General features: G+C 35.1%; 1 long non-coding RNA gene across 1 annotated transcript in view; it reads left to right on the forward strand.

The window, feature by feature from the left end:
- Positions 1-9956, forward strand: part of LOC104872194 — a 22999-nt gene extending 13043 nt beyond the window's left edge. The window contains exons 2-3 of the long non-coding RNA XR_783093.1: positions 6779-6946; positions 9891-9956. This is a non-coding gene — a long non-coding RNA (uncharacterized LOC104872194). The remainder of the gene's footprint in view (positions 1-6778; positions 6947-9890) is intronic.
- The last annotated feature ends 2976 nt before the right edge of the window (positions 9957-12932 follow it).

Raw genomic sequence — 12932 nt, forward strand, 5'->3', positions numbered from 1 at the left:
TTTTTTTTCCTCATTGAGTTTATTGGTACACTTTAGGTATACAGTACAGTAGTTACATTCATCATTGGGATCTTGTACCTTTGCATTTTTTCCCCCTTGTCCCTGCCCTCCTTCATTCCCTCCTCCCCTCCCCATTTACAAACATTTTATTTACATTTTTTCATTTTCTCATATTTTTCCTTTCCCTTATTACCTTTCCCATACCCTTCCTATTTTCTCTATGCCTTTAGCCCTTTTCTTCCTATTTCACATTGTCAATTATCTCATTATGATCTTATGTACTATTATAGTTTATTCATACCATATTTTTATCTTTCTTTCATTTGGGTTTTGGGGTTTGCATTTTTCTCTTTTCCCCTCCTCTTTTAGCTTCTTTTCTCTGGCCCCTTCCAACTATTTCCTCTTCCTATCTTTCTCTTATTTCTCTCTCATTTCTATTCTTTTTCTTGTTCATTTTTTTTGCTGCTACTATTTTCAATACTATTAATTTTCTTTCACATGGAAATTTATCTTTTATCTCACATTTTGCTCCTCTTTCTTACATACTATTGATCGATTTTTCAAATTTTGCCTTTTTATTCTTTGATTCCTCGTCCACTCAACCTTCACTTGTATAAGTGCTAAGCTTTATGAATCTCTATGTAGCTAATTAACTTTATGCTATTGCTGTTGAGTACTGTTCTATTGTTATGATAAAGTTGTTCCATTCAGTAGATATTTACTGTAGATCAATAGTAGGTCAATACTTGGTTTACCTTAGTGTTCATTCTATATAGATCTCTTCTATGGCTAAGGATGGTACATTATTGGTCCTTACAGTTTGTCAGTATTCAGTTTGTATGTGATGCTATAATTGATGTCGATTTTGTTACAGTAGCCAAGGTAACATAGCTGTTGCTATTAATTGATTCTCTCGGGATGCCAATATCTGGATTGCTTTGGGGTCCCATTCCCAAATAAATGGGTACTAGACTAAATATGCTGCAACCTGCCATCTCAAGTGAACAGAGGTAGTTGGCTCCTGAGACAAAGGCAAATGCCAATACTAACCATGCACTGAGGACACCATTGAAAAGTAGACATTAACTAAAAAAGTCTTCATATGAAAAACAGATTTCCACCGCAGTCAAGCACCAAGTCTCAATACAGACAAACAGACACACAAAATGCCTTCCACAACCTTCCAACTCCCCCAGAGTTGTTACACAAGGCATCAAAAGGGAGGGAACCAAAAGTCATGCACCCAAATTATTCAAAATAATATTAAGAGATTGAAAACACAGAAGGCATAATTTGTGCTAAATAAAATGATCAGTGAGTCTACAGAAGGCATTAATTAAAAGCTAGCAAAGGTAAACCAAATGATATAAAACATGAATGACCAGCATTAAAAAAAAATAAAGTCCATCAAAATGGTCCAAATAGAAATTCGGCAGATTAAAAATTCTACTGAAAGTATGGGCTGTTGAAGTGACCAATGTGAGGACAGTGTCAGAACTAGAATGACAGGGCTGTTGCTGGTGACCAATTAATGAGATAGCTGGTAATACTTCATTTTACAAACGTAATTTGTTCTGTCATTTGGGAAAAGATGGTGATGGTCACGCTTGTGCTTGTGTGGGAAAGATGGCCACAGCCATATTTATCACTCGACACAGTTTGTGAACAAAACCAAAATTTTGCCAAACTCTTCTAATTGTGGACCAAATTGTTTGCAAACAAAAGCATTTATGAACTGAGGTAGCACTGTACTTTAAAAAAAAAAGAACCTGAAAAATGGACCCAAAGGCTCCTAGATGACTCAAGAAAGACTGATCTAATTGAAATTAGTGAAGAATCGGAAGAGAGCACAAATGGCATAAAAAACCCATTTATGGAAATAGTAACAGAAAACCCTCCAAATAAGGGGAAAGAATTAAATATAGAGATAAATGATGTATATAGAACCCAAAATATCCATGAACAGTAAAGATTTTTGTTCTTTCTGAAGCACTTTATATGACCCAGCATTACAATGGCAACAGACGTAGCTCACAGATTCCATTTTCTTCCCAGCACATCTCTCCAGAAGGTCACCCCTAACAAGCTGAGACAATAAAGGAAGGGTGGACAGAGGGATGAATCATAGCTTCCTTAACTTTACCATGAGTGGTTTAGAGACACCACTCAGTGCTTCAGGAAGACCTGAACCGGCTTCTCTCTGCCTCTTGGCAAACTTCATATACAGAGATAAGGAAGGATTTCCCTAAGAAATAACACCTGTGATCCTCCAGGTATGACTAAGTGGTTCATATACACGATACTAAGAATTACTGAACACCAAACCAGCACATTGTTGGTCATTTTTCCCCTCACCAATTGAAAACAATTTGTTTGTATCCTCAAAATCAAAGCTAACAGTGATTTTGTGGTCATTTATGGACATGAACAGAGCAGTATAAATGAGTCACCCCTTTGAGCTCATCCTCAGGACAAACAACTTTGTTGCTTTAACTCTTCTACTGTAAACAAGTTCCTTTCATGATCTACTTAGTGCCACATTTTCCGCAGTTTTGTATCTACGGTTGGTGCTTGTCTAAAACAGCCCCAGTGTATTTCTTCTGTGTTACCCAATGGTCCTCAGCACAAGAAGGCTGGGATAGCAAATGCACGTATTGGTTCTACAAAAGCAAATCAGAAATGTAATGCAACACATAAACAGAAGTAAGGACAAAAATCACACAGCCATCTCAATTTATGCAGAAAAAGCCTTTGACAAAACCCAACATCCTTATATGATAAAATGTAGTAGGGAGATCTTTCCTAAATTGGGAAGGAGATCAAGAAGATAGAGGGCGGTGGGAGGGGGCCAGGGAAAATGGGTTTAAAAAGAAATTAAGGTGTGTTATATACATGTATCAACTCCACAAAGAATGTAAACATTTTGCAAGGCGAGCATGTATCATACTAATAAATATAATAAAGGATTGCTATTGGTCATCACATTTCTAAGGCCTAAGATTCTAATAAAGTTTTTAAATTAAAAGATAAAGATAACATTTCTGCTATTTCAGGCAGATGACAGGGGTCTAAAGTAGCACGCAATCAAGAGTGATGTCATTGAAGATATGCCCTGGAGATACTGTACATGTGTGACTAGCAAATAATCTAGAATAATTTCCATATTTCTGATTTAGGCATCTGGTCAACTAGGGAGTCAATTATCAGAAAGGATTTGACGTTTGAAAGCCAACTTGGAAGGTTAGAAGGTGCCAGATTCTGTGGGAAATGTGGCCTTTGATGGAGCAGAAGTGCATGTAGGTCATGCTTTCTCTTACAACCTTGATGTTACCCTGAGACCATGTCTTAGACCAGAATCTGGCAACTGTTGAAACATGAGTTGGAAAAAGGCACACAAGGCAGTATTTATATTCTTCACCAGGCACCTCATCAGCACCTTGTAGAAAGACTCACAGGAGGTGATTTTAGTTCTCTGAGTGAAGAGCAGCTAAGCTTCTCACCAAGCTCTTGGTGCTGTATGCAGCAGGGGGATGTTGATTCCTTGGGACTTCAGCTTTAGGCTCTGCACCAGAACTCTCATAGGCTTGCGGGCCTGGGGTACTATTCCATGTTTGCAGAAAGGCAGTAGATCCTGTAGAACAACTCCTAGCTAGTCACCTTTCTGGAAGACATTTATTTATTTGTTTGTTTGTTTATTTATTTATTTTTGAGACAGGGTCTCATTATGTAGTTGAGACTGACCTGGAACTCACTATGTAGCCCAGGCTGGTCTCGAACTCACAGCGATCCTCCTGCCTCAGCCTCACAAGTGCTGGGATTATAGGTGTGTGCCACCCCACCTGGCAAGGCATTCATTTTTTAATTGAAAAACAATTCTAATATTCCTTAAGATAATCACAACCTCTAGGATCTTAGATTTTAATGATGATATTTCAAATGTTTAGAGCCATCCTTGAAACACTGATTCCTGAAGGGGCCCTTCAAATAGAAATATCTATCTTCTTCCTCCTATGACACAGATTAGAATTAACATGTATAACCATTTAAAATCTAAACATATCTCACATTGTCTATAAATAAATATTTTAAAAATTGTCAATATCATGGGAAAGTCTCTCAGCAAGTCCTGAATCTACTAAATATAAAAATATCTACAGGAATCAAAGTCTATATGCTTAACACATATTTTAATATTTAAGTTTAAATTCCAAAAAAGATTTTGGGAATGTAGAATTAGTCATCAATACAAAGGACATAGGTGAAAAGGAAGGGTAGAATGAACTCTTCTGAGCATAGTACATAATGTCAGAAATTTATTTGTCCAATTACTTGGGTAGATTTGCTGTTTCATTTCCTCATGGATAATAATTATACTGGTCATACTAATTACATGTATTATTCAATCCTCACAATAACTCAGAATATTTACTATTATTATTATTATTATTATTATTATTATTCCTTTTATATAGAAGAGAAAACCAAGATACAGATGGGTAAGGAGACTTGTCTATGATTACAAAAATGCTATATAATACCCATACCCCTCATCACTATAATGAAAATAAATGTAAGGATTTTCTTTTAATTTCTAAAATAGAAAATTGTGTTACCTATCTTCAATTAAAAGCTACTGCAATGTTCTGGTTTTTCTTACTAGGCCCAATTCTGTCTTAGAATTTAATGACTCTTCTTAATTGAACAGTGTAGTAATTGGAATTTAGCTGATTTTTGGAAGTGTTCTTATTACAGATAAGATCTTTACTGATCATTTGGTAGTAAGCAGACAACGTGAAGGTATGTCATTTAAAATACTCAGATTTGAGGATAAAGTGGGTGTTTTTCAAGTTTATTCTTATTATTTAAATAGACAAAATAATATATGTGTTTATCTTATCTGTGCTGCAAGGGAAACACCATTTCTAAGAGGCAGGGGAAGGGGAAGGCAGCCTATGGCCTTAATCAGAGGAGAAACCTCAGGAAATAGGGATGCTTGATTCTTCTTTTCTTCCCCCTGAAGGAATGAGATGTTTGCCCTATCAGCCAAGTCAGGTACCCTCCCGGAACAATATTTGCAAAACTTTCCCCAGTGGCAGAAGGTCAAGAGCCCTTACTTAGGGCACCTCTCTGGAGGGTTGTTTGTCTTCTCTCTGCCACTCTAGGTCCTGAACTAAATTTAGGGATCTCCTAGGAATGCCAGGTAGGGAGGAATAGTCCACACTTAACAGCCCTGGGTCAGAGTTGCAAATGATTCCGGAGACCCTGAGAGTAAATTCAAATGGTGTTTTGCCTGGAAACACATACAAGCTGAGGGACATTGGGGAATGCCTGCTTCCTCCTTACCATGACTCCAGGTATGGAATCTCTCTTTCAGGAGCTGTGTAATTCTTGTGGAGGTGTGGTTAGCCATTTCGTATGTGCAGTACAGAAAGCCTCAGTTTTAGATATTTTTGCATATTTTTTCGTGATGATTTTATTCTCCTGGTTAGAGGCAGACTGTGAAGTCTTGGGTGATGCACATAGTCTGCCCAAGCCCATGTCCCAGGTCTGTCCTTTCTAGATGTGAGACCAAGCACATCATATTTTAATGTCTCACCTGTAAAATGGTGATGGAGAAGATGTTAATAGTCCCTGGTAGAATATAGTGTTTGCTGCTGTAATCGAATTTATTGTATTTATTCAATATAGCTAGAGAGCAAAACAGAGGAGACTGAGATAAAGTACTTATCATGTAACTTTATATTTGTGACTTAACTGCCTGTAATACATTGTGAATTAATATATCTTTAAATGCCATTAATTATCCTATAAACAAGACAACTGGGGCTGGGGATTTAGCTCAGTGGCTCTGTGCCTGCCTCATAAGGTCCTGAATTCAATCCCCAATACCAGAAAAAAACAAACAACAAACAAACAAACCAAAAATAAAGGACAATCATATTATAGTTCCTGTTTGCCTGTTAAGTGATCCGTTTAAGTCAGACACACAAGCTCAAATATTGCATGGTGTCTATTATATGAATAACACAAATGAAGAACAAAATAGAGGAGAGATCAGGAGGAAATAGGGAGAAGTTCAAATATTTCCCAAACTACAAATTCCATTGTCTTAAAAATATTTCCACATACACGCTTATTAGTTTCATCATACTACTAGTTTATCTTACTTCAGTGAAAATAATTATGTATTATCTGTTTATTTTTTGTAAGAATCTTTTTGGTTTGTATCTTATATTCTGAGTAGCTACTTTGAAGATATTGAAACACAGTGTTTTCTTATTATTTGAATGAAATTTTGTTTTATGTTTTAATAAAGTAAAAAAAGAAAAATTTGTGTCTAAAATTTTTATAGCCCAGTATCAATCCATCTTTATTTTTGATATTCAGAAGTCTCAGGAAATGGAAATGGTTAAGATTGTTCATGATGGTTGACAATGGAGTGGGCCTTATTTTATACTGTATAGGGAGTGGCTGAACATATTTATTTTTACACTTTTTTCTTACTAGACTTTATTTTGTAAAAGTTTTAAATTTTAAAAAAATGGGGCAGAAAGTATAACATTCCTATGTACCTTCCCATGCAATTTCTACTATAATTAACATCTCACCATAGTATCATGTACTTGTTAGAATTAACTAACCGATATTGATATATTGTCATGAATTAAAGTGTTGGGTCTTTTTTCATCAAATTTCCTTAGATTTTGCTTGCTGTCCTTTTGCTATTCTAGCATCCTATCCAAGATACTGCATTACATTATTTATTATGCCTCTCCAGGCTCCTCTCTGCTGATATTGTTTCAGAAAAACCCGGGCCTAGTGCATGCAAACTGGCCATGAGAAGATAGAAGTTCCTGGGAGAACAAAGCAAGAAGTGAATTCATTCAAGATTGCACAAAATGCCATGAGGGACTAATGGACAGAAATGTGATCTTTCATGGCAGTGGTAAGACAAGCGGAACCCCGGGGCCCAAGGCAGAAAGAAGCGTTTTCTATGCTACACTAGACAAGGGTGGGCCATAGCCAGTTGGAATGTACCCATCGTTCCCAAAACTATTAATACTTCCAACATGAGTTCAGAAAGAGTACAGATGTCCGGGTCAGGTACAAGCTTGTCTGACTATTAATGGCTGTGTTGGTCTTCTAGGATATTTGCCATGGTAATCAGCTGAGCAAAATGGTGGTTGTGACCAGGATGGCTGCAATCATGTCAAGTTGGATCTCTGTAGACATTTTCCTGAGACTTTTCCTTAGTGGTGATGATCTTGAGAATGCCCCTCCAGTCTGGCTCACGTTTTTCTTATGATCAGACTGAGACTACAGGACTTCGGAATGGTGATGATAGGGTCGCTGTATTCATTAGCTTTGCAAAAAATTTCCAGATTGTCATCCAAGATGACCCATATAATTGAATCATACATTTTCCAGGAATAAATGAGAGTTCTGGTTACTCCTCGTCTACATCAGCATTTAGTAGTATCAGATTTTTAATGTGACCACTCTAATAGATTTATATTATTATCTCATTGTTGTTTTAATTCCTAATTCTCTAATGAAAATTACGTTGGACAGTTTTAAATATACTTATTTGCTGTCTTCTTTGGTGAAATATCCACTCAGATATATTTTCAAAAAGTGTTGTTTTCTTATTGCTAAACAATAAAAGTTCAGCTGGGCATGGTGGCACACGCCTGTAATCCCAGTAAAAAGAACAAAAACAAAAACAATAAAAGTTCTTTGTATATTTTGATGACTGTATAATGACATTTGTGTTTCTCAAATATTTTCGTCCAATCTATTATTTTATTTTAGTTTTGGTACTGAGGATCAAATCTTGGGCTTTGCACATGTTAAAAAGGTTCTCTACCACTAGCTGATAACTCTAGTATCAAACTTCATTTTCTTAACAGTTTTTAGTAAAGCAAAAGTTTTTAATTTTAACAAATTCCCACTTATTTGAGTTTTTCTCTCATGAATCATATATTTGATATTATGTTTAAACACTCACACTAAATATAGTCTGTATTTCCTCCTATGTTTCCTTCAATAAATTTTATTGCTTTCTACTTTACCCAATTCCTTTTTAGTTTATTTTTGTAGGGAGTATGTTTTGTGTCCAGATTCATCTTTTTCATGTATACATGTACAATTTCTTTCTAGCACTATTTATTGCAAAGACTGTCCTCTGTCCATTGAGTTGATTTTGCCAAATATAAATTGGCCATTATTATGGCCATATTTCTGAGCTCTCTAGTCTGTCACATTCTGCCATGTGTCTATTTTCTCCCAATGACATGTTGCCTTGATTATTGTAACTATACAATAGGTCTTGATTTCCAGTAATGTCAGTCCTTCAGCTTTGCTCTGTTTTCAGTATCATGCTGAATATGCTGGGTATTTTCTTCTCCACATGGACTTTAGAATCAATTTGCTACTATCCACAAACTATAATTAGCTCTGTTTTGATTAGATTTGAATTAAATATATCGATCAAGTTAGAAATAAGGAACATATTAACAATACTGAATTTCACGGTCCATAAATGTAGAATGTTGCCCATTTGTTTATAATTTCTTCAATATCTTTAATAAAACTGCAGTTGTCCACATATAGATCTTGTTAGATTATTTTCATTAGATTTATACCCAAGTGTTTCATTTCTTTTGGTGATGTTATATATGGTATTGTTCTAAATTTAGAATTCCCATTGTTATATAGGAAAAAATTGGATTTTGTTTATCAGGCTTTTATTAGTTTTATTTTTCCCCAAATGCATGAATTCCCTTTTATTATTTTATCACAGGCATTTGGATTTCTAGCATAATGCTGAGTAGGAAGAGGAAAAAAAGGGACATTTTTGACATAATTTCTTGTCCTTTATTTTAGGAAAATATGTAGTTTCTGAACATTAAACATCATGTAACTATAGAGTTTTTGGAAATATTATATATCATCTTGAGGAAGTCTTACTTTTATCTTAGTTTGCCAAGGATTTTTATCATACATAGATTTGGATTTTGTCAAATGTTTTGCTGAACCAGTTGACATCATATGATGTTTTTAGCCTATTGATCATAGTAGATTACATAATTAATTTTCTGATGTTCAACCAGTATTGCATACCTGAAATAAGCTCTATATATCCATAGGGCGTACCTTTTATATATTGTTGGACTTGACTTGCAAGTACTTTTTGCATCTAGGTTTTTAATAGAACTTGGTGTATGTGTAGTTTTTCTTTCTTATAATATCTTTATCTGATTTTGGTGTTAGAGTAATGCTGGCTTAATAGATAGAATTAGGAAGCATTCCTTCTGCTTCTATTTTCTAGGTCTGAAAGCAGAAAATTGGTGTGTTTTCCTTGAATGTTTTGCAGAATTCACTACTAAAACTATCTGAACCTTATACTTTCTACTTTGGAAATAACTAATTATTCAACAGATGTGGTGGACCCATTCAGATTATTTTTTTCTTCTTATCAGTTGAGAAGTGTGATTATTTAAGGAGCCAGTCTGCTTCACCTAAATTAGCAAACTTGTGGACATAGAATTGTTGATAATATTCTTTTATTATCTTTTAGATTTACAGAGAATCAACATTTATGATTTCTCTTTCATTTATAATATTAGAAATTTTGGTCTGCTGTTTTTTATTCTTAGCCTGGTGCTATTCTATGATGTTGTCCCATTCAAAATTTATGACGAAATTTAATTACCCTGTGATAGTTTTAAGTAGAGACATTAAGAGGTGATTAGCCCACGAATGCTCTGTCCTTAGAAATAGTTAATACCATTATTCTGAGTGTGAGTCCGTTTTAATGGGCTTCTACCTTCCACCTTTTCTCTCTCCACCCTCCCTTCTCTTTCTTTCTGCCCCTCATGGTGCCCTAGGAAGACCCATCACGAAGGCCCTCATCAGATGCTGGCCACTCAATCATAAACTTCTTCACCTCCAGAACTAAGGAAAATAAATATCTGTTCATTGCAAGTTATCTAGTTGCAGGTATTCTATTAGAGCAATGAAACTGACAATATTTTAATTTACAGTTTATTAGTTTTATCGCTATTTCAAGAAAAAAACATTATTTTATTTTGTCGATTTTTATATTGATTGCCTATTTTCAGTGTCATTGATTTCTCTTCTAATTTTTATTCATATCTTTTGCTTGCTTTAGGTTTAAATTGATCCTCTTTCTATAATTTCCTAGGGTGGATGCTTAAATTATTCAGTGTAGATATTTCATCTTTCCTAATATAGATATCTAATACTATGAATTCCTCCTAAGCCTATTTTTGCTGCATTCTACAAATTTGGATGAATTGTATTTTCATTTTAATTTTGTTAAAAATGTTTTAAATGTATGAGATATTTTGCCTTTTCTAAGAGATGTTTTAGTATATTTGGGTTTTCTAGGTTTTTTTCCTGCTACTGATATTTAGCTTAAATCCATTGTGATCTGAAAACATATTTTGTATGATTTATATTATTTAAAAATTTTTGTGTTTTATTAATTGCACATATATAGTCTATCTTGATGAATGCTTCATGTGAGTTTGAAAAAAAAATGTGTATTCTGCTGTTGTTGGGAAAAATATTGCTCTTAGAGGATAGGATTAATTTCCATACAAGAAAGAAACCAGGTCTCTCTTCCTCTCTTTCTGTCTCTCCTCCCTCCTCTTTCTGTCTCTCTTTCCCTCTTCTTTCTGTCTTTCTTCCACACTCCACCTCCATATTCAGCACCAACCAAGGGGAGGTCATCTGAGAATATAACATGAATATGTCTATAAGCTAGGAACAGAGCCTCACTAGAAACTGAGTTGGTCAGAACACGAATCATGAACTTGTAGCACCCCAAATTAATTTCTGTTATTTAACACATCTGATCTCTGCTATTTTGTTACGGTAAACCAAGAAGACTAGTACAGTGATATTATTTACTTGATTTCTACCATGTCTGTAACTTTTCTATTTCTTGTCCTTTTAAAGAATCTTGTCCTCTGATGTTGAACATTTGTTCATGTTTATTTGCTGCTTTTACTTCTTTGTCTGAGAAATGGCTGTTCATTTCAGGTGCCCATTTTTAAATTGGGTTTTTATATTTAGGGGATCTGATTTTTTTGAGTTCTTTATATATTCTAAATAGTAGACGTTTGTTTGAGGAAAAGCTGGTGAAAAATTTTTTCCATGCTGTAGGTTGTTTCTGCTCTGTTGGTGGTTTCTCTTGCAGTGCAGAAGCTTTTTAATAAGATGAGATCCTATTTGTTGATTCTTTGTGATAGTTCATTCAAGCTATGTAGATGAAAATAACACTGAGATTTCACCTCACCCTGGAAAAAACAGCTGGTATAATGAAATCAACCAATAACAAATGCTGGCAGGGTTGTGGGAAAAAAGGAACCCTTCTTCATTTTTGGTGGGAGTGCAGACTGGTGCAACCACCATGGAAATCAATATGGAGATGCCTCAAACAACTAGGATTAGAGGTTCCATTTGACCTAGCTATTCCTCTATTGGATATCTTCCCAAAAGAATTAAAAGAATCATGCCACAGTGATTGATGTGCACCCATGATTGTTGCAGCACAGTTTGTAATATGTAATAGCTAAAACTTGGAAACAGCCCAGTTTCCCATCAATTAGAGACTGGATGAAGAAGATGTGTGTGCGTGCGTGCGTGTGTGTGTGTGTGTGTGTGTGTGTGTGTGTGTATAATTATAAAATGGAGTACTATTCAGAGAACAAGAAACTAGAGACATTTATACCTAAGTGGATGCACATTGAGGCCATGCTCTTAAGTGAAATGAAGAGGATACACATGTAAATACCAAATAGTTTCTCTGGTGTGAAAAACTAAAAGTGTAAATAAGGATCAAAATGCATAATTGGTATTGTGAAATAGGAAGAAAATGTCTAAAGGAGTAGAGGAAGTGGGAGGGGTAGGGGGAAGGAAAGAAAGGAAAAGAAAAAATATGAGAAATCGAAAGGCATGGAAAGAAAATCTTTGTAAATAGGGAAGGTGGAAGGGGTGAAGAGAGGGCAGGGGAATGGGAAAAAATGAAAACCAAGATACGTCATGTAAGGGTACAAGATCCCAATGATGAATGTAGCTGTACTGTAAACCTAAAATGCACCAGTAAACTTAATGAAAAAACAAAAACTGAAAATCTTGTCCTCTTTTTTGGCTTTCTTTAACTGCATTTGGATTGAAAACTGCAATAAGATTTATTTTTTTTTCACACCATCCTGTCCATTGATTCTTTTCTTGTTGGTGTCTACTTTAGCAAGGAACCCATGAAAGACAGTCTATATTTCTTTTAAAATGTTTTTTTTATTTTTAGTGTTTGCTATTCATTTTATACTACAGTCCTGCTTACAGAAATCCATCTGTTCTTTCAGGTTGTTTACTTTTTCCACTAGATACATTCGTATACTAATAATAATTCCAAATTTGATGGCTATTCAAATGTATTTTCTTTGCCTTCTCCAGATTTTTTTTCACTCTTAGCATACTATGTAATGTTCTGTCAAGACTTAAACATACATTGAATAATAGGAATAGAGACAAACAGGCCTTCAGTCTGAGGTTTTATGTTAATCAGGCTGTGAGTGGGGTTATGTTTAATATGTATTGTAGCTGTAGGTACCAGAGGTCTCAGTTTCCCTTAGTGTCTTTGTTTATGCCTCTCTTCTTGTCTTTGCATTTTCTAAAGAGCTCCTTCTTGAGTACAGCCTGTGTCTTGCTGATATTTTGGTTATAATCCACTGTTATACTGGAGCCCTGTTGGAGTGGTAGTCTGGTGTCCAGGAAGAAAAGTGCTCTGTGATCATATGATGAAATCTGTCTTTTGTGGGCCTGTATCCCTGTTCTATGACTGAATTTTGTAAGTGTTTTGGTTTTGTTTTTTTTACCGGGGTATCAAACTCTGGACCTTG

Source organism: Fukomys damarensis, unplaced genomic scaffold (genome assembly GCF_012274545.1).
Source record: "Fukomys damarensis isolate Sample0158 unplaced genomic scaffold, DMR_v1.0_HiC HiC_scaffold_15, whole genome shotgun sequence".
Lineage (NCBI taxonomy): Eukaryota > Metazoa > Chordata > Mammalia > Rodentia > Bathyergidae > Fukomys > Fukomys damarensis.